We start from the raw sequence: 21230 nt of genomic DNA on the forward strand, positions 1-21230 counted from the left end.
CTCTACCATCTGGTGAGCAAGATGTATGAGGCAGGCGAAATACCCTCAGACTTCAAGAAGAATATAATACACTCCTGGAAATGGAAAAAAGAACACATTGACACCGGTGTGTCAGACCCACCATACTTGCTCCGGACACTGCGAGAGGGCTGTACAAGCAATGATCACACGCACGGCACAGCGGACACACCAGGAACCGCGGTGTTGGCCGTCGAATGGCGCTAGCTGCGCAGCATTTGTGCACCGCCGCCGTCAGTGTCAGCCAGTTTGCCGTGGCATACGGAGCTCCATCGCAGTCTTTAACACTGGTAGCATGCCGCGACAGCGTGGACGTGAACCGTATGTGCAGTTGACGGACTTTGAGCGAGGGCGTATAGTGGGCATGCGGGAGGCCGGGTGGACGTACCGCCGAATTGCTCAACACGTGGGGCGTGAGGTCTCCACAGTACATCGATGTTGTCGCCAGCGGTCGGCGGAAGGTGCACGTGCCCGTCGACCTGGGACCGGACCGCAGCGACGCACGGATGCACGCCAAGACCGTAGGATCCTACGCAGTGCCGTAGGGGACCGCACCGCCACTTCCCAGCAAATTAGGGACACTGTTGCTCCTGGGGTATCGGCGAGGACCATTCGCAACCGTCTCCATGAAGCTGGGCTACGGTCCCGCACACCGTTAGGCCGTCTTCCGCTCACGCCCCAACATCGTGCAGCCCGCCTCCAGTGGTGTCGCGACAGGCGTGAATGGAGGGACGAATGGAGACGTGTCGTCTTCAGCGATGAGAGTCGCTTCTGCCTTGGTGCCAATGATGGTCGTATGCGTGTTTGGCGCCGTGCAGGTGAGCGCCACAATCAGGACTGCATACGACCGAGGCACACAGGGCCAACACCCGGCATCATGGTGTGGGGAGCGATCTCCTACACTGGCCGTACACCACTGGTGATCGTCGAGGGGACACTGAATAGTGCACGGTACATCCAAACCGTCATCGAACCCATCGTTCTACCATTCCTAGACCGGCAAGGGAACTTGCTGTTCCAACAGGACAATGCACGTCCGCATGTATCCCGTGCCACCCAACGTGCTCTAGAAGGTGTAAGTCAACTACCCTGGCCAGCAAGATCTCCGGATCTGTCCCCCATTGAGCATGTTTGGGACTGGATGAAGCGTCGTCTCACGCGGTCTGCACGTCCAGCACGAACGCTGGTCCAACTGAGGCGCCAGGTGGATATGGCATGGCAAGCCGTTCCACAGGACTACATCCAGCATCTCTACGATCGTCTCCATGGGAGAATAGCAGCCTGCATTGCTGCGAAAGGTGGATATACACTTTACTAGTGCCGACATTGTGCATGCTCTGTTGCCTGTGTCTATGTGCCTGTGGTTCTGTCAGTGTGATCATGTGATGTATCTGACCCCAGGAATGTGTCAATAAAGTTTCCCCTTCCTGGGACAATGAATTCACGGTGTTCTTATTTCAATTTCCAGGAGTGTAATTCCAATCCCAAAGAAAGCAGGTGTTGATAGATGTGAAAACTACCGAACTATCTGTTTAATAAGCCACGGCTGCAAAATACTAACACGAATTCTTTACAGACGAATGGAAAAAATGGTAGAAGCCGACCTCGGGGAAGATCAGTTTGGATTCCGTAGAAATGTTGGAACACCTGAGGCAATACTGACCCTACGACTTATCTTAGAAAACAGATTACGGAAAGGCAAACCTACGTTTCTAGCATTTGTAGACTTAGAGAAAGGTTTTGACGATGTTGACTGGAATACTCTCTTTCATATTCTGAAGGTGGCAGGGGTAAAATACAGGGAGAGAAAGGCTATTTACAATTTATACAGAAACCAAATGGCAGTTATAAGAGTCGAGGGGCATGAAAGGGAAGCAGTGGTTGGGAAGGGAGTGAAACAGGGTTGTAGCCTCTCCCCGATGTTATTCAATCTATATATTGAGCAAACAGTAAAGGAAACAAAAGAAAAATACGGAGTAGGAATTAAAATCCATGGAGAAGAAATAAAAACTTTGCGGTCCGCCGATGACATTGTAATTCTGTCAGAGACAGCAAAGGACCTGGACGAGCAGCTGAACGGAATGGACAGTGTCTTGAAAGGAGGATATAAGATGAATATCAACAAAAGCAAAACGAGAATAATGGAATGTAGTCGAAATAAATCGGGTGATGCTGAGGGTATTAGATTAGGAAATGAGATGCTTAAAGTAGTAAATGAGCTCTGCTATTTGTGGAGCAAAATAACTAATGATGGTCGAAGTAGAGAGGATATAAAATGTAGACTGGCAATGGCAAGGAAAGTGTTTCTGAAGAAGAGAAATTTGTTAACATCGAGTATAGATTTAAATGTCAGGAAGTCTTTTGTGAAAGTATTTGTATGGAGTGTAGCCATGTATGGAAGTGAAACGTGGACGATAAATATTTTGGACAAAAAGAGAATAGAAGCTTTCGAAATGTTGTGCTACAGAAGGATGTTGAAGATTAGATGGGTAGATCACATAACTAATGAGGAGGTATTGAATAGAATTGGGGAGAAGAGGAGTTTGTGGCACAACTTGACTAGAAGAAGGGATCGGTTTGTAGGACATGTTCTGAGGCATCAGGGGATCACCAGTTTAGTATTGGAGGGCAGCGCGGAGGGTAAAAATCGTAGAGGGAGACCAAGAGATGAATACACTTAAACAGATTGAGAAGGATGTAGGTTGCAGTAGGTACTGGGAGATGAAGAAGCTTGCACAGGATTGAGTAGCATGGAGAGCTGCATGAAATCAGTCTCTGGACTGCAGATCACAACAACAACAGGTTGAACCTCTGGCCTTCTCGCCCAGGCCCCCACTTTCCTTCCATTTTAAATCTTCCCTACTCTTCCTTTGCTGTTTGTTCGTCTTGATGTTCGTGTTTTCCCCGTTAGTGTTCCTGCAGCCTTGTGTTTTAGGCTGTAGATTTTAGTGTGTTGCAGAGTGGCTGGCTCATCCATTTTTCTCTTGCAATCAGGCAGCCCCAGCCGTCTGCTATACTGTTTTAATACCTTCTCCTGCTTTCTTGCTTTTAATGCTTGTTTTCCCCTTTTGTCTTGCCTCTTTCGTTGCCTCTTTCAGTGTGTTCGAGTTTGTTTTCCACCTTTTTTACTTCCCAGACTTGTCTGGAGGATAGCTTTATTCTGGGACCTGTTTGAATATGGAAAAAGGGGCTGATGACCTTTTAGTTTGGTCCCTTTCTCTCTAATCCAACCAACCAACGAAGCAAGCAGCCAGCAGGAGGAGACCTTAACAGTGCACAAGGATCTTTTGGACACGGATTTACGAAGATGCGTGCTGCAGAAACGAGGGAAAATTCATTCCCAGGAAATGTCGAACCATTCGACCACAAACATTTCTTATAAATTCAAAATTTCCAAGTGTACAAAGAGAACAACAAAAAGTTGGATAGCTCAGTTCGAGAAAGTGCTACCGGGATCATGGCCAGTGAGATAAAAGCTGGAATTTATCTGCAGATTTTCAGAGGAATCGATTTCGGAGCATATGCGCAGTGTTGCTGAGAGCTGTCGCTCATGTTAAGAGTTCAGGGACACGTTGATTAACACACACCGGTCGCAAGACCGCAGGAAAGAATCAAAGAGGAAATTATGCTGAGCAGAGATCTAGAAGCGCCAGGATACCGTAGTCCGGTGAAGTTCTTTGAGTCGCTAACTAAGAGGAATCGGTTTTTGGACCAGTCGTACAATTCCAAGGAAATATTGAGACACTGTCATGTCAAATTATCTCTGCACTACCAGAAACTCCTCATCGGAAGGTGCAAAGATTCCATTGAATCATTCTTAGTCGCGTTACACGAATTAGACTCTGTCAACGAAATACAAAATGCAAGAGACAAGAACAGAAACAATAACTGCAGTTGGCAAGGCACATTAGAAAGGAACGACAACAGAGAAATTATCGATCGTGGGAAAACAACGACTCGAACTATAGAGGGGGTAACCAGCCACCATGCGAGAACACAGGTAGACGAGGAAGTTACAACAATAATTACAACAAAGGGAAAAACGGAAACTGGATAGAACAACGAAATCCAAACCAATTTCAGCGGGATAATGGAGAACCACAGCAGCAAAGAAACAGCTGGGAGAACAAGAGACAATGGCAGCAAGGAAACCAACAAGATCGCCATATTCAGATCAGCCCACCCGACTCGTCACAGGGGAAACGTAGCAGAACTGTAAACAGAAACTGACACTCGGCTGCTGAGGACACGGCACAAAACAAGGATGCAGGAACCTTCAGAACGAGCGACATTAACAAGCTAGAATATGAAGACACAGAGGAGCTTTTGCGTGATCAAAAAGAAGTCATGACACGTCCGGATCTACGAGTACATCCTATAATTCACTTTACCGTAGTTAACATCAATCTGACCGAAATTGTGTACAGTAGAAACAACGTGACGGTGATCTCGTAATCTGTGTACGAGAGATGTACTGCAAATCACCCATGACCAGCACTCAAGGTGAAGAAAACGAAAATCACTGGCGCATTGAGGGGAAAGCAAACGGAGGTGCGGATACAACCCCGATTGATGTTCAGCGAACTTTTTGGTCGTCCCTTCGCTGGCAACTGGAATAATATTCGGCATGGATTTTCTGAAACAACAATAGACAGTATTGGACTTGGGACGAGTACAGCTCATTTTGTAAACTAATTCGTCAGCAAAATTAAAATTGCGGATCACACAATAATGTGAAAATTCCTGCTGAGTACCTCAACCCAAAGACCACAAAACGGCAGGAAGGTAGAAAGCAATCGTGGCGTGACGAGTGTTGTCGCTCCACGCAAGAAGATGAACAAATTCGGCAGGAGGTTGCAATTGATAATATTCGTGTTAAACGTGTCCTCAGCTGCTTTCATTAGGGGACTCGATGATATCTGAAATTATTCCGTAAAATAAAAAATCACCACTAACGTAGACGATCTCTTAATTGCAGAACCGACGTGGAATGGACACAACGTGATCTTAAGGGAAATACTACAGACCTTCAAAGAATGCGGCATAACTGACAACGCCACGAAATCATGCATTGGGACCTCACGAGCAAACTCCTCGACCATATCATCACCGCGGAAGGAATCCCACCAGATCTGGACAAGATCGCGGCGATAGCAAAATTTCCAACGCCAATAACTAAGAAATAACTCGACAGCTTTCTTGGTGTTGCCAATTTCTGCAAGAGATTCATTCACGTGAAGAAACTAGCTACACCGCGACTATGCCAGCTCACCGAGAAGAAGGCGTGGAACTAGGACGATGTGGCAGAAGTCAAATTCCAGACCCTTAAAACTGCGCTGGTTAATGCACTAATTTTGTCGCACCCAAACCCGACGGAGGAATTTTGTACGGTAAGGGTCAGCTCATACTCTGGTCTGGGCGTAGTCATCTTTCAGGAACATGAGCAAGGGGGGAACATGGTGCATAAGACCATTACTTTTGGAAGACGTGTCATTAAATACGAGAGAAACTGCTCGGTAACCGAGTTGGAAGCTTTGGCAGTTGTGTATGGCTTTGAAAAACGTCGATTCTTCTTGTACGGGAGAAAATCAAGCCTCTTCACCGATCACAAAGCCTTGGATTTTTTACTCATGGCGAAGCTCCGCAGTAAGAGACTCACAAGATTACTACAGGAATACGATTTTACAATTGTGCAAATACAAGAGGAGAAGAACATCATTGCGGATGTGCTGTCATGTTCACCTGTGGGTTTGGAAAGTAGTAGAGCAAACCCACTAGAAAAAGAACACTACAGCCTGTATTATGTTAAAAAAGTGGCGTTTGAGAATTATATCACCACAAGCCTAAAGGACATCACCAGGGCACAGAACAAGGACCCAGCTCTGCTTGCTCTTAAGAAAAGGTTAAAGGACAAGATGGAAACCAAGCACAGGCAGTTCTACCAATCGCAGAAGGGAATCTTGTTCTGTCGTAGTGTAGGAGAAGGAGCGCCCTATTGTGCTTGCATTTCATATGAACTTGTAAATAAGGTCATCTGGCACACCCATCTTAGCTATGCACATTTTGGAGAGAGGAAATGCTACCTGGAATTACACACACTGTGTCACTTTAAAGATATGAACAGACTAATTGGGAAAGCTTTGGCAGTGTATAAGGCCTGTCAGAAATCAAAGATTGATATGGTGACAATGCAGGCACTCCTGCAACCCATAATTGCAACCAAAGCAAAACACCTCGCTGCAACCGATTTAATGGCCCTCTTGTGCACACAGGAAGAGAATATAGTTACACACGGGTAGTAGTGGAGTTGACTTCCAAGTATGTCACCTCAACCCTCCCGAAAAAGGCAACAGCACAGGCAGAGCGTTCTGCAAGAATATCCTCCTCAGATAGGTCATGTATATAGGATTATATCCGACAATGATCCCCAGTTCCGGTCAGAGAGATGGAAAGCTATGTTAAGCTAACACAGGATTAAATCTATATGCGCATTCATACGGCGTCCTCAATCGTCCCCGGCAGAAATAATAATAGAAAGCCTCGGAACCCTTTGCCATATATACTGTCCGAGATGACACACCACCTCGGACTTTTTCCTTTGCGACTTCCAGAACATGATGAACGAGATGCCACATGGAGTCACTAAGATAGCACCAGTGACTCTTCTCAAGAACAGGTAACCCAGAGGTCTAATCCGTGAAGTTGTAGACTTCCTCTCGAGAACCCATGTGGAACACAAGAAAATTGTTGACCTGTCTCTCAGGAGGCTACATGTGGTGGGAGTGAAACGGAAAGAGATCTGAGATAGAAATGCATTCCTAAGAGAATTCCGCATTAGTCAAAAACTGTTGGTCAAAAGTTTATGACTGTCTAACAAGTAGAAAAAGCTGTGCCACAAATTCTACACTATCTGCAATTGATCTGTTCAAACGCGCAGGATCGCTTACATGAACACAATGGAAGTCGAAACCTTGAAATCAAGAAAATATCTTGGTATTCACCATATCGGTCATGTGAAATCATTTATAGAACACATCCCGGCGGATGTTCGAGTCCTCCCTCGGGCATGGGTGTGTGTGTTTGTCCTTAGGATAATTTAGGTTAAGTAGTGTGTAAGCTTAGGGACTGATGACCTTAGCAGTTAAGTCCCATAAGATTTCACACAAATTTAAAAAAAAATTATACAACAGGATTTTATAGGTGCTCAGTTAGGTTAGAATCGATTTGTGCATAGATATTCAGTGGATTAGCAAATTCTGTGTGTTGTTGCGTAGCGTGGTCTATACAATTCGTTTATTGAATTTCTGCAATTGATGTATTTGTAATTGTCATTTATTAGCTTATGGTATGACTCCTTGAGGAACGTAGCCAGATGAGTAGTGTGGCTGTTACATCATCGTATCGACGTGTTCACTGCCTGCCTGCTTGAAAATCAAAGCCAGGATTGAATAGAAATTCGTCATAAATGACAGCTCTTCGTATCAGCTGACACCTTTCTGTGGCATAACTTCTGCATGTTGACTGAACAGAGTTCAGGGTCTAACCTACATTTACCTTTGTGACAAACGGCCATTATATCTTCGGACCGTACTTTCGTTGTCGATTATGACGCTCCAAGGAGAATTAGAATGTTAGTCAGGAAATTCAGCTATGTTCTTCTTGTAGTAATGTCTTCCATGACATCACTGTGGTCTGTAGGAGTACCTTTGTGCCTTTCCCGCGCTGTATTATCCACTGCCCAAGAGGTGAGTGAGTGTACGTTGCTTTCTGCTGTTTATCGATGACGAGACTGCGACCTGCCACTGAGAATATTTTCTTCGTTTTTCGGATGTGTTTTGAGTGGTATTAGCTGCACACGCATTAGGTGTGTGGAGATGCTATGTCTGCTGGGTCATTGCCAATCATGCAATGAAGCCTTTCTCGAGCTCTTTGTGTTTTGCAGGTGCAATGAGAGCATCGTATGCGAAATACACTATGAGGTCTGAGCAAGGACAGTGAGAGTCACGGTGGTGTGGCGTACCTCAGGATCAGGAACAGGAGAACAACAGTAAGAAGGGGACTTTGTTGAAGATGAGAACGAACCTACACCAGAAAGTTAATTTACCTTTTTGTATTTTATAACAGCGGCTATCCAACGAGAAGAAATTGGAAGCGTTTTTTTTAACATCTAAAGTAACAAGTAAGCGGGTACTAGTGACATTTAAAAGTTTCAGATGTGTGAATGCAGGAGCTGGCGTCATGAGACAGAACATCTATGCAGTTGAATGGGGGCATGGTTTCAGACCACTTTGGAAGTACCAAGAAAAGGAGGAGAATACGTAGCGTAGTCATAATCTGAGAGTAGAATGGGCTTAGAGGTAAGGTTGACAGGTCTTGGGTAAAGAAAAGAAGTTAATACTAGGTGTTGAGTGGAAAGAGCTTGTTGGGGAGGAGTGGATGGAGTGCTAGTCTGTCATAGGGATAGTGCGTGATAGGAAATGGTATTAACACAACTCCCATATGCAGACCAGACACACCACACACCATATGTTTAACATAAGTATAAATGTTAAGGATGTCATATATAGTCAATATGATAACTCATATTTCTTCTTTTCATTCTTATCACAAGCACTGAAGTAATTGTATATGCACTCATAATGTGTTTATTCAAAGAGTTTACTTTTTGGATAGTTGTTTTACTCATGAGAAACTATTATGTAGATCATTGTAAAACATTGGCACTGAAACATAGTACGAGGACTGTGCTGTTAAACTCACTATTGATGCATACTGTGGGGCATTTTAAGGCAACACCCTGTGACTGGAGACAATGACCAGGAGGCAGCTTGAAGAAGAATGCCTGCAGCAGGTGGCCCAGAAACTGCCGAGTGGAGGGCCAATCGTCAGCGCTGAATGCATGGCGGGACAACTGGGGATCTGCCTGCCGCTTTCACGGCCCAACGAAAGTGAAGACGGAGGGGAGCTGCACCACACACTGTAACTGACGTAAACCTGCCTGCCCCGGTGACTGTGAGTGGAGGTGGCCCACTGGACAAGAGTGGCCCACAATTGATGCCATGTCACTTCATTGACAACTTGGCGGATGGGTCTGCCGCCAAGTAAATGACGGCCAAAAGCATCCACCCTCAGAGTTGTTGCGAATTGGACCGCCTGACTGGACGCTCATCCCTGACGTCACACCATACCGTCAAAGGAAGAAGACGAGCTGCGCCACAAGACCTAGAGGGATTCCCCAGGTGGACACACACACCCTCTACAGACAGTGTGCATTATCAGGTGGCCATGATCAGCATGAATTGCTCTTACAGTCATATACTATGACACAGACAGGCACTGGCGATGGTGGAGACATCACAAGTTATCCATTGGCACAATGGGAGAGAGGAAATCCTCACTAGAGGATAGGTTGCACACCAAACCCAATGTTGTCTCACCATACATCCAAGGGAAGACCGCAATCTTTCAGGTACTGGATTGAGAGATGAGACAGTCACTGACATCACTACCTGAGTTTGAGATGTTGGGTGATATGCAACCATACCAGTGTCTCATTCGCTCCCACTAGATGTTATGTCTATCACACCCAACAGCATGCCAGAATGCCAATTGTTGCCAGGTGCCTAGCTGCCTTACTGATGCTGCCGTGGGCCAGATGGGAGGCCAGAGCCAGAAATTTTATGACTGATCAAAAATAATGCTGCAGAGCCTTTTTAATCGTTTAGTAATTTTCTGCTGAAGGCTGTGGTGTAGCAGAGATTCTTGGGTCCACATGAATCGTGCTACACTCAGCAGTGTTCATCTATATGTCTTGAAGGCATGCAGTTTTGTGTGAGTTAGTGGCCTCTGAATAAGGTCAAGCTATAATGTCATCTTTATGTGTAGTCCTGATTGGCATAGCTGCCCCCAATACCCATGTCATCATTATGAGATTTCAATACTATTTGATGATTTCTCCTGTGCATGACCCACTACGATATTTTGAAGTGAGACACTACACATGAGGAAATCAACCATGGTTAGGGCCACTCTCACTATTCTTCATATTCAAGGCTACTCTTCAATGTTGATTTTATACCTAAGACATCGTTTTTGTGAGATGACAGAAAATTATCAGTATGAGCAGATACTGATAGGAGCATGTACGTTGTTAATGCATGCAGGATCTTTATGGTGGCTCTCCTTCGAATAGTATTTTCTGGAATTCAGAACAAGCAGGCAGTTTGGTCATTTAACAGTAAATCTTGAAACGGACGTTTGGGCCTTGGAAACCATACGCAGCTATTAGGGAAAGGAACATCTCGAAGCATTTAACAAGGGCAGGATGCTGGTCACAAGAATTTTTCGCATCGGTGTGCAGACATTGCGTTTGGCCGAAGAGGCGAAACGAAACTGCCTACCTGGACCTACGTGTTGGGCGCCTCTAGCCACAGCAGAGGGAGAGGCGCGAGAGAAATCCAGCTCGCCTGGCCAATGCATTTCGAAAGCGTCATAAACTCTCTTTGTGAACAGGGATCGCGGCCGAAAAAATGACGTGTTCACCATGGACCTGACGCTATCGAGGGAGCCATCAGGTGGTGTCGTTCCTCTGCCTGCAGGGATTTTTGGAAAGCCTCAAGTCTCCAAAACAATTTTAGAAGGAAAGCAAAATTTATGGTGGCTCTGAAATTATCTCTATAGGGACACAAAAGCCACTTCTCTTAGTTTAGCCGAGACCCCAGTTGGACATGCTTTAACATTCAGGCTATCCAGATAATGATCTTTGTGATAAATGTGTCGTTCGTTTTAGAGCTGTAAGGAAACTCAAAACACGCTGCCTAAAGTGGTCATGGGAAAAAACAAGTCAGAGCACAACATCTTCTCGTCCGTCGGCAGGAATTTGCGAGTCAGGGATTGGCGTCTTCTCCTGAAAAGAGAAGAATATTGTTAACTTTGACTAGGATAAGCCGATGGGTAGAGCAGATGATGTACAGGGGAGACACGGAGCTCTTGTGATTGGAACAAAAACCTTGTGGGGACTGTTGTAGAAGTGCTTTGTGGATTTTACCAATGTTTTATGGATAGTGAGCAGAGGAGAAACTTGGCCTTCCAATTCAGACTCTGGTCTGGCGTGGTCCTCTGATTCAGACTCGCATCTGGAGAGGAATCTGGGGCCGGCCGCGGTGGCCGAGCGGTTCTAGAAGCTTCAGTCCGGAACCTCGCGACTACTACGGTCGCAGGTTCGAATCCTGCCTCGGGCATGGGTGTGTGTGATGTCCTTAGGTTAGTTAGGCTTAAGTAGTTCTAAGTTGTAGGGGACTGATGGCCTCAGATGTTAAGTCTCATAGTGCTCAGAGCCATTTGAACCTTTTTTTTTTTTTGATGAATCTGGTCTCGACTTTTGTTATAAGGGGGTTGCGCTTGTGACACTTGTCCTGTGCGTGACTTCGCACTGGCGCTGGTCTTGACTGGATCGCTTGTGGCGAGGACTTAGCTGTACAGACAGTTGGCAGCCCAGTGATCTCCAACAACTTGCTGCTCCGAGGGCAATCAGATCTGCCACCCTGACGTTTGATCCCATTGTGCGCATTGCCGTATAAGTCAATCAGATGGTCTGCGGTATAACAGGCGAATGTGAGTATCACTCGCTGGAATCTGCCGAGATTTCAGGGCTCCATTAGAGAGTACTTGCAATCCGTCTAATAGATCGCCAGCTGGACTTTGCATATTTCGTGCCCGCAATAGCGAACTGCAGGTGCCGCACATCGCTGCTCTGCAGACGCCTGAACCACGAGCGTCACCTGACACATCGCTACACATTGAGAAAAGGGTACAGTATTTCCACTCCAGCTCGTTGAGGCAAACAGAATGCCAGTCTCGCCACTTGCTCTCAGCTGCAGCGATGTAGTACAACTTCTGTGTAGAATAAATCCATCAAAGCCTATTCAACGTTAGATAATTTGAGACTGACTTATCCTAGTTTTGAGACAGACTAGTTTAATCAGACAAACCTTAGTCTTTGCCAACCAGCCTCCATCCAGTGAAGTGTTAACTATTTGTTGCTTCTATTTGTGTTGCCAACAGCCGTGTTTTATTTGTGATCACGCTAACTTGTATTGTTTGTCCTATTATTTTAATCAATAAACTTGTGTCATAGCTTTTATAAATGATTAGTCCAGTGTTTATATACTGTCACGTAGAGGAAGGTGTAATTAGATGAATGACGAACACTAACTTCACTTAACGAAGGTCTATTCAGAACTTGTGCATACAAGAGCGCGGAGCGAACTACCTCCGGCCAGAACGCTTACAGTATACAGGGTGAGTCACCTAACGTTACCGCTGAGTATATTTCGTAAACCACATCAAATACTGACGAACCGATTCCACAGACCGAACGTGAGGAGAGGGGCTAGTGTAATTGTTTAATACAAACCATACAAAAATGCACGGAAGTATGTTTTTTAACACAAACACATGTTTTTTTTTAATGTAACCCCGTTAGTTTTGTTAGCACATCTGAACATATAAACAAATACGTAATCAGTGCCGTTTGTTGCATTGTAAAATGTTAATTACATCCGGAGATATTGTAATCGAAAGTTGACGCTTGAGTACCACTCCTCCGCTGTTCGATCGTGTGTATCGCAGAGCACCGAATTACGTAGCGATCCAAAGGGAACGGTGATGGACCTTAGGTACAGAAGAGACTGGAACAGCACATTACGTCCACATGCTAACACCTTTTTATTGGTCTTTTTCACTGACGCACATGTACATTACCATGAGGGGTGAGGTACACATACACACGTGGTTTCTGTTTTCAATTACGGAGTGGAATAGAGTGTGTCCCGACATGTCAGGCCAATAGATGTTCAATGTGGTGGCCATCATTTGCTGCACATAACGGCAATCTCTGGCGTAATGAATGTCGTACACGCCGCGGTACATCTGGTGTAATGCCGCCTCAGGCTGCCACAATACGTTGTTTCATATCCTCTGGGGTTGTAGGCACATCACGGTACACATTCTCCTTTAACGTACCCCACAGAAAGAAGTCCAGATGTGTAAGATCAGGAGAATGGGCTGGCCAATTTATGCGTCCTCCACGTCCTATGAAACGCCCGTCGATCATCCTGTCAAGGGTCAGCCTAGTGTTAATTGCGAAATGTGCAGGTGCACCATCATGCTGTTACCACGTACGTCGACGCGATTCCAATGGGACATTTTCAAGCAACGTTGGCAGATCATTCTGTAGAAACGCGATGTATGTTGCAGTGCTCTCCGATACACACGATCGAACAGCGGAGGAGTGGTACTCAAGCGTCAACTTTAGGTTACAATATCTCCGAATGTAATTAACATTTCACAATGCAACAAACGGCACTGATTACGTATTTGTTTATATGTTCAGATGTGCTAACAAAACTAACGTGGTTCCATTTAAAAAACGTAGGTTTGTGTTAAAAAACATACTTCCGTGCATTTTTGTATGGTTTGTATTAAACAATTACACTAGCCCCTCTCCTCACGTTCGGTCTGTGGAATCGGTTCGTCAGTATTTGATGTGGTTTACGAAATATATCCAGCGGTTACGTTAGATGACTCACCCTGTATATACAGCTACAGAACATTCCAGTACAATGATTCTTGACATTTTTGGTTACTTCTAGAATGTACTCGAAATAGAAATTAAAACTGTTGGGTTAGATAGAGCAGCGATCAGTCGTAGAAATAAGTTGCTTTAATATGACATTTATAGTCACAACGCAGATCAGATTTCGACCTGTGTCAGGCCATTATCAATGCTAAAACAAATACAAGAGTATATATTACAATGTGATTTACAAAAGTTATAAGTCCATCACATCGTTGGCTTTTAATGTTAACATTACATACCAGTGCCGAATTGTAGCAATTGTTCGTGTTCAAGTGAATGCTTACACAGTTCAACCATTACTGTCGTAAAATTATATTAAAACTGTATAGTCCAGCTCAGTTTTGAACTCACGACCCTGCATGCAGCACTTTAGCATCATATTCACTACACCACGGCTCTACTCAGCTTCTGCTGCGACCATATTAATCACCCATCAACAACTGACTAAAACACTGACAGGGCCACAATTTCATTAACATTATTTCAGCACTCAGTCTTATATAGATTCTGATAAATGTGATAACCGCAAATGCAGGCTAACAACTACAAACACAATGAAAAGGAAAAATCAATTTAGCAGACGCATCGTCCAGGTAATCAAGTGGAATGCTTGCTAAAGTATTTAAGTCATTGATGTCAGGGCGTAATCTCACAGTCGCCTGTAACCTTCCAAAACATACCGCAAGTCCATTGTACTCTTGCATTTTCTACACGCTGTCTCCTTTGCAGATGAACGACAGTTTCCTAAAATTGTCCCAATAAACTGTAATTTGCCTTCCCTACTACAATCCTCAGATGGTCATTCCATTTCATATCGCTTTCGAAAGTTACGCCCAGGTATTTAACCGAAGTGACCGTGTCAAGCAGCAGACTGCTTACGCTGTACTCGAATATTAAGGGATTGTTTTTTCTACTTATCTGCATTAACTTAACATTTTCTACAGTTAAAGCAAGCTGCCATTCTTCACACCGTCTAGAAATTCTAAATCACGTTGTATCACCTACAGTCAATCGATGATGCTTTCCCATACACCACAGCATCATTACCAAACAGCTGCACATACCTGCCGACCATGTCCGTCAGATTATTTCTCTGTGGAGAGAATGACGGCGGTCCTACCACATTTCCCTGGGGCACTCCAAACAACGATCAACACTCGACATCTAGGACAACATACTCAGTTCTATTACTTAAGAAGTCTACGAGCCACTCACGTACCTAGGAACCTATCCTGTATTCCCGTACCTTCGTTAACACTCCGCAGTGAGGCACCGCGTCAAACGATTTTATAAAATCTAGGCATAAGCAATCTGGCTAATGGCTCTTCATCGACGTTTCGCGAATGCGAGTGCAACCCTTCCGTCCCAGTCTGTCTGGTCCCAGTGCACATAGTGTTGCAGCATCTCCATCAGGGTACGGTGTGTACGTTGTAGCACTCCATTGGACTGCGGATGTTACACTGAAAGAGTACAGTACCGCTCGACATTAAAAATAGGTACAACATTCTTCGTTATTCTTGTCAGAACAACATATTTTTTGTAATAATAACTCAATTTCACTTAATACACCGAAGCCCGATACCAGTGTAGGAAAGAAGGATAATTTATTTATTTAATTGATCACATGTGCACTCCCACAAAATAAATCCCTACATCCAATTTGCTGAGATCTGTGATATGAATGAATGCATGGTCGTCTGCTAACCGCAGATAGTGAATGTGCAATATATGAGCATCTTTGAGGCGGTCCTTTGGTCACCTTTGGTGGAACCAGAGATGAAATTTACCTGAACTTTGAGCGCCTGAAATGTGGCTGACCAATACGGTAGCAAGGTGCTCCCCCACTGCAACGGAGGTGCGAGCTGACCTGAAGAACGGCCATGTTTTCAGCACTCTGGCGGTGGATCTTGTGTTGGTAAGACCTGTCTTAGGTGTGCTCCGTAAAGACAAAAGAGTGGAGAGAATGGTACGCATGTGGAATACTTAAGATTAGTTTGGAATAATAATTTCTCTATTTCAGGAACTTCTGTGGGGAGAATTAAATGTCAGGCAGGTAATATTAAGGGGATCGTAGTAACCTTCGGAAGTGACCAACGCTCACAATGAAACCACGTGTAGCAATAAGTTGAAATACATCCGAGTGCTAAAGTTAAGATGAATTACTGGCGTGTGTACTATAAGTTGGAAATATTTAAGAAATGGCGTGTGCAGGACTTGAAATTAGAGACGAGTACTTCCACGTGTTGAGTACTGTGTGAGTCTCAATCTGTGTATGAGACAAAGGATAAAGAGAAGTACTCGTCCATGGTATCAGTTGAGGACTCGCGTGTGTGACGAATATGTTCTTAATATTACTCTGCGTGTTATGTTTCCGTGTGGCGCTGGATTCAAACTCTAATACTCTGAGAGAGAAGCAAGGTGAATCAGCCGTCTATCCAGCAACGCCACTTGGCTTGCATTGCACAGGAAGACGTGCATATATCCTCCAGAGTTCGTAGTAGGAAAGAAAAGTTACGAAGTGGGGCAGTATCGTGTGAAACTGAGATGAATATTAAGTGAAGTGGGAAAGCTGAAACTGATGTGATCATAACGTTGTGACTATTCTTGGTGTTGTATGTTGCCAGTGTGATGTATTTAATGTAATATAACTATGTGTGGTTTGCATGGGAGAGTAGCAAGATAGGTTCAGAGGCAGTAGGTTATGTATGTTCCTTTTTTGTACCGCTCGGTCTGGAGGAACTTTTCGTGATGATGGATGTGAGAGTCGAAGTGTGAGATGTAGCAAAAGATCCACCACCCTATCCAGAAAGTGCACTGTAGTGTTAGATAATTACGAGACCATAAGATAGAGAATCACCAATGTAAAGCCACGCCCACTCGGCGGAGTTTCTCATGTGTAATTGTTGTAGAAAATGTAATGGTGTGTTTAGGTTATAGAATTTATCGGAATAAAAAAGATAGTGAAAAGAAAAAGATTGGTGACCTTTTCCTTCGAATAGCATGTTGCCATGATATCCAGAATTTATAATGTGTGCGCCATTCATATTCAGTGCGATGGCTACGTGTTGATCAAAGCCGTTGGGTAAGAAAGGAAATGTGGTATTGCCAGTGCGTAGTGAACAGTCAGAGTTGTGTAAATTACTAATAGTCAGATGTGCGTTATCCGTTTCCGTTGCGTAATATTCAAACAGGAGAATAATTTGTAACTTAATTGTGAGTACTAGAGCTCATGTTACTTGATAAATAAGAATGAATCCACTCGCTTGGCAGACCACTCATCTTGCAGGCCTGACTGCTTTATGCCACAGTATGAGCAAGGCAAGTGGGTGCATCTCAACACTGTCGTTTGTATTTTCTCTATTCTCAGTAATTTGCAGACTCGTTTCATGGTATCGCCTATGAAATTGCTTCCATGTCGCTCAACAGAACCGTCGGGATCCCAAATTTTAGAATAATGCTTTCCACCAATTTTCGTGCAAGCGTATCCGCGTCTTGTCGAGCTATTGGTTCGGTTATTACAAACTTTGTGAGAGAGTCTTTAAAAGTCAAAATATATCTGTGGCCGGACTGGGTAATGAGTAATGGACCTACGATATCAATATCACAGCGCTCAGATATAAATTCCGGCGGCGGAGTTAGCTCTAGTGGTTGCTTAATCTTAGCTTGCGTGATCTTGTTCTTTTGGAAACTTTTGTATGTCCTTATGAACTGCTCTATGTCAGCTTTCATACCCAGCCATGTATAGTACTGTTTTATTCGTTCATACGTCCTTCCCATTCTTTGATGGCCTCCTATGGGAGATATGTGCATCTGTTTTAGAATTGCCAATTTACTCTCTGCACTCAGAATCTCATCTTCGATTATCTGGGATGTGTTACTGCTTCCACTAACCTCGGTCGCGTCAGCTGTTTCTTTGGGGCCAGCTATCTCACCTGTCGCCTCCGTCTCCGTTATCTCGTCGCTACGCGAGTCCCTGACTGCGACCTTGGTTGCTGCGTCCCTTCGCTTATCTTTGTACCTGTCAGTCTCGTTTGTGCCCCTCTTTGTAACCTGCTGTGTTTGTTTGTCACTGTCTTGCACACTGCGAATGCGTGATAGCGCGTCGGCCACGCGATTTTGCTTTGCTCCTTTATATATGATTTGGTAATCAAAACTTCATTATTCTCGACGATGGATCCGTAATGCTACCTAACCATATCAGTGGTTTATGGTCCGTGAGCATCTTGAACTTCCTAAGAAAGAGATACGGTCGGAAGTACTTAACTGCCCATACCATGGCAAGCAACTCTCGCTCTATTGTACTCTAATTCAACTCTGCCTTGTTGAGAGTACGTGATATGTATGCAATCGGTAAATCCTTTCCCATTGGACCTTGACTCAAATATGCCCCAAACGCGTGCTTACTGGCGTCAGTCGTTAATAAAAACTCTTTAGTGAAGTATGGATACTGTAGTATCGTCGGGTTGGTTAATTTCTTTTTCATTGTTTGAAACGCCTCTTCCTGCGCTTCCGCGCTTCCGCCCAAGCAAACGGAACTCCTGTCTTTAATAGTTAATATAGGGGTTTTACAATTTTGCTAAAGTTGCTCAAAAATCTTCGGTAGTATCCGATTAAGCCCAGATAACTTTTTAAGTCAGCGGTTGTCCTTGCTGCTGCTTTAGTGGGATCGGTTTTCAGACCTTCCGCTGTCAAAACGTGTCCCAAGAACGCAACTTCCATCCTTAAGAATTCACATTTCTCGACTTGCAATTTTAGGTTGGCTTTTCGTAAGCGATCAAATACTTCCTGAAGTCGCGCATTATGGTCCTCAAGTGACGCACCCACGACGACAATGTCATCTAGCTAAATGAACACTTTATTTCCCTGTACACCCGTCAGTACGGTATTCATTAACCGTCGAAATGTGGATGGAGCCGTCTTCAGGCCCATTGGCATCCTATTGCATTCCTAATGGCCTGTAGGTGTGCTAAATGCCGTTTCTACTCGATCCCGTTCGTCTATCAGGACTTGATAATACCCTTTCGCGAGATCTAGGGTTGAGAAATACTTTGCCTTCCCTAGGCTATCCAGTATTTCATCAATTCTGGGCAGTGGGAAGATCATATTCAACGACATATCATTGAATTTCCGATAATTGACAACCATTCTCCTATTTTTGCCGCTGCCATCAAGCTTCTTCGGTAGTAATAACAGAGGGAAGTTAAATGGACTGCTACACTAGTACTCGGCGATATTATGCCGTCATCCAGCATGCCATCTGTTTCCTTTTTCAGTGCTTCTTGTTGTGCTTGGGGAATTCGGTAAGGCCTCTGATTTATGACTGTCCCTTCTTTTTCAGGTACTAGTGGAATCTGGTGCTTCACTGCAGTGGTGTAGGTGAGCACATCTCCCGGTAAATGAAAGACATCATTTTACGCCAAACACAAATCCTGTATGGCTTCTTGCTCTTCTTGTTTTAAGTGCTCTATACGCATGTTTTCTTTCAGCCGCGGTTACTCCCGTCTTTCTTTCCCTGTGGTACACGTCGGATTTTACAACTGCTTGGTGGCGGTATTCGTTCCGCGAATACCTCCGGCGCAATAAAACGGACCTCTTGTTCCCTGGTGTTCATCACACTTATTATGCACATCCCATCCCGGATACTCACCATGGCTTCTGGTATATAGACCCCTGGTCTAATCTCTTGTTTCGGAATTACCGCTTCATTCCCTAGTTTTCGTGTCACATGAACTTTTATAAATCTTTCTTCTCGCGGCCCGATTCTTATTTGTTCCGAATCCTCCGGGGCTGGAGACATGTCACTCCTACTCGTCGTGACCTTACATTGATACTTCGATCTTCCGGGTGGCCATTTCCTTCGCTTGGTTTCATTTTCCTTTCGTTTCGTACAATCCTCTTGGGACGGCGCAGGCGACGGCCGGCTTACGCGCCCCGCCATGTATTTGTCTTGACCGATACCATCGTTATATACGCGGGATGGGCCTCTATCGTCCGGTTGCGTTGCGGCGACTGTTTCTGTGTGCGCGGCGACCTTGGCCGGTATGTTTTCAAACCTCGTTACAGCTGCGTAACTTGCTCGTAGAGTCTTCCCGTTTCTATCATCTTGTACAGTTAATCTATTGCCGCTTGCTTCTTCGCATTCTTCCCGCAACTCTATCCATTCGCCTCGTACCTGCATTCTTCTATGGCCATAATCCAACACGACTTTATTTTTGTCCAGGAAATCCCGCCCCAGTAACCCATCAAATTGCAAATCAATACTCTCATTAACTACTTGGAACTGCGTGACCCAGTTGCTTCCCTCACCGTTGCTTAAACGTATTGCCACAGGACCCTCTGTCCTGACCCGTTCGTTTACGATAGTTTTTATCGTTACCGACCTTCTAGGATCCCACCTCACGTTTTCCTTCAGAACCTTGGACTGTATAAGGTTAATATGGGCACCACTATCTATCAATAACTTTGTTTCAGAGCCTTTCACATCCTTGTTCTGTACGCATATGTTATCATTTTTTCCCGTGCAGTCAGCAGCTCTTATGATTCCTGACGCAGCGTAATGGAACTGCGGAATTGCGCCCGATGATCGTTTCCCTGCACATTTTTCCTACGTATGTTAGTCCACTTACTTTCGCGACAATCATGAGCATAGTGTCCTGTTGGGTGACACGTGAAGCATGTCACTGGCTTGGCTTTAGTGCACGGGGGGTAGTGCCCCGTCACATACCGTACATCGTACTGGTGGGGGACACTGTGTCCGTGATCCAGTCCCTTTGAATTCAAAAACATCGATTTCTTTTATGTGCAGGTGACTACGTTCTGTCTTTTGGGGAACCTCCTTTACAGTATCTGTCTTCCGGACAGTATACTTTTTCCTGCACTCACGCGATATGTGTCTCTCTTTCCTGCAGTTAAAAAATTTCGCACTACTTCTTTTCTCTGGCCGAGCTACAGTTGCTACGCGGCGCTTATCTCTTTCCGAGTTTATTGCATACTCCTCGGTAGCTGCTAAATCAATAGCTCGGACAGGATGATCCGTTCACCTTGAGCCCGCATTACTGTCTTTATCCGCTCATCATACAACCTTTGTATAAACACGGCCCGTCCTAACTTCCCTATCGACGCATTGCATCCCATAATTTCTTCGTCCTCCATGACCCTCTTCATTGCTTCTCGAAAATGGAATTGCACGGAGTCCACGCGAGACCCCCATTGAGCTACACCTTCCCCTTTTTCTTGCCTACTATTGAACATGGTGAGGGCATAGTAGTCAATAGTGCGTTTACTCTCGTAATTTTCTAACAAAATTGCCCCCACGTCAGACCAAGTTTCTGTGTGATCTCTAATAGCTTACTGCGGGCGGAGCCAGTTATTTGGCCAATAATAAACTTTAAAAATACTTGCTTATAACTCGGATCTACTAGGTTGTAAGCGTTGTCACAATTATCGATGAATTCTCACAGTTTTTCCCTGTCCCCCTCAAATTTATGAGGCACTAGCTTGGTGGCCTAACTATAACTTAGATATAATCTTTTCTCACTGGGGTTTACTTGTATACCCCCACCTGAGTCTACTG

This window comes from Schistocerca cancellata, chromosome 1, assembly GCF_023864275.1.
Source record: "Schistocerca cancellata isolate TAMUIC-IGC-003103 chromosome 1, iqSchCanc2.1, whole genome shotgun sequence".
Classification (NCBI taxonomy): domain Eukaryota; kingdom Metazoa; phylum Arthropoda; class Insecta; order Orthoptera; family Acrididae; genus Schistocerca; species Schistocerca cancellata.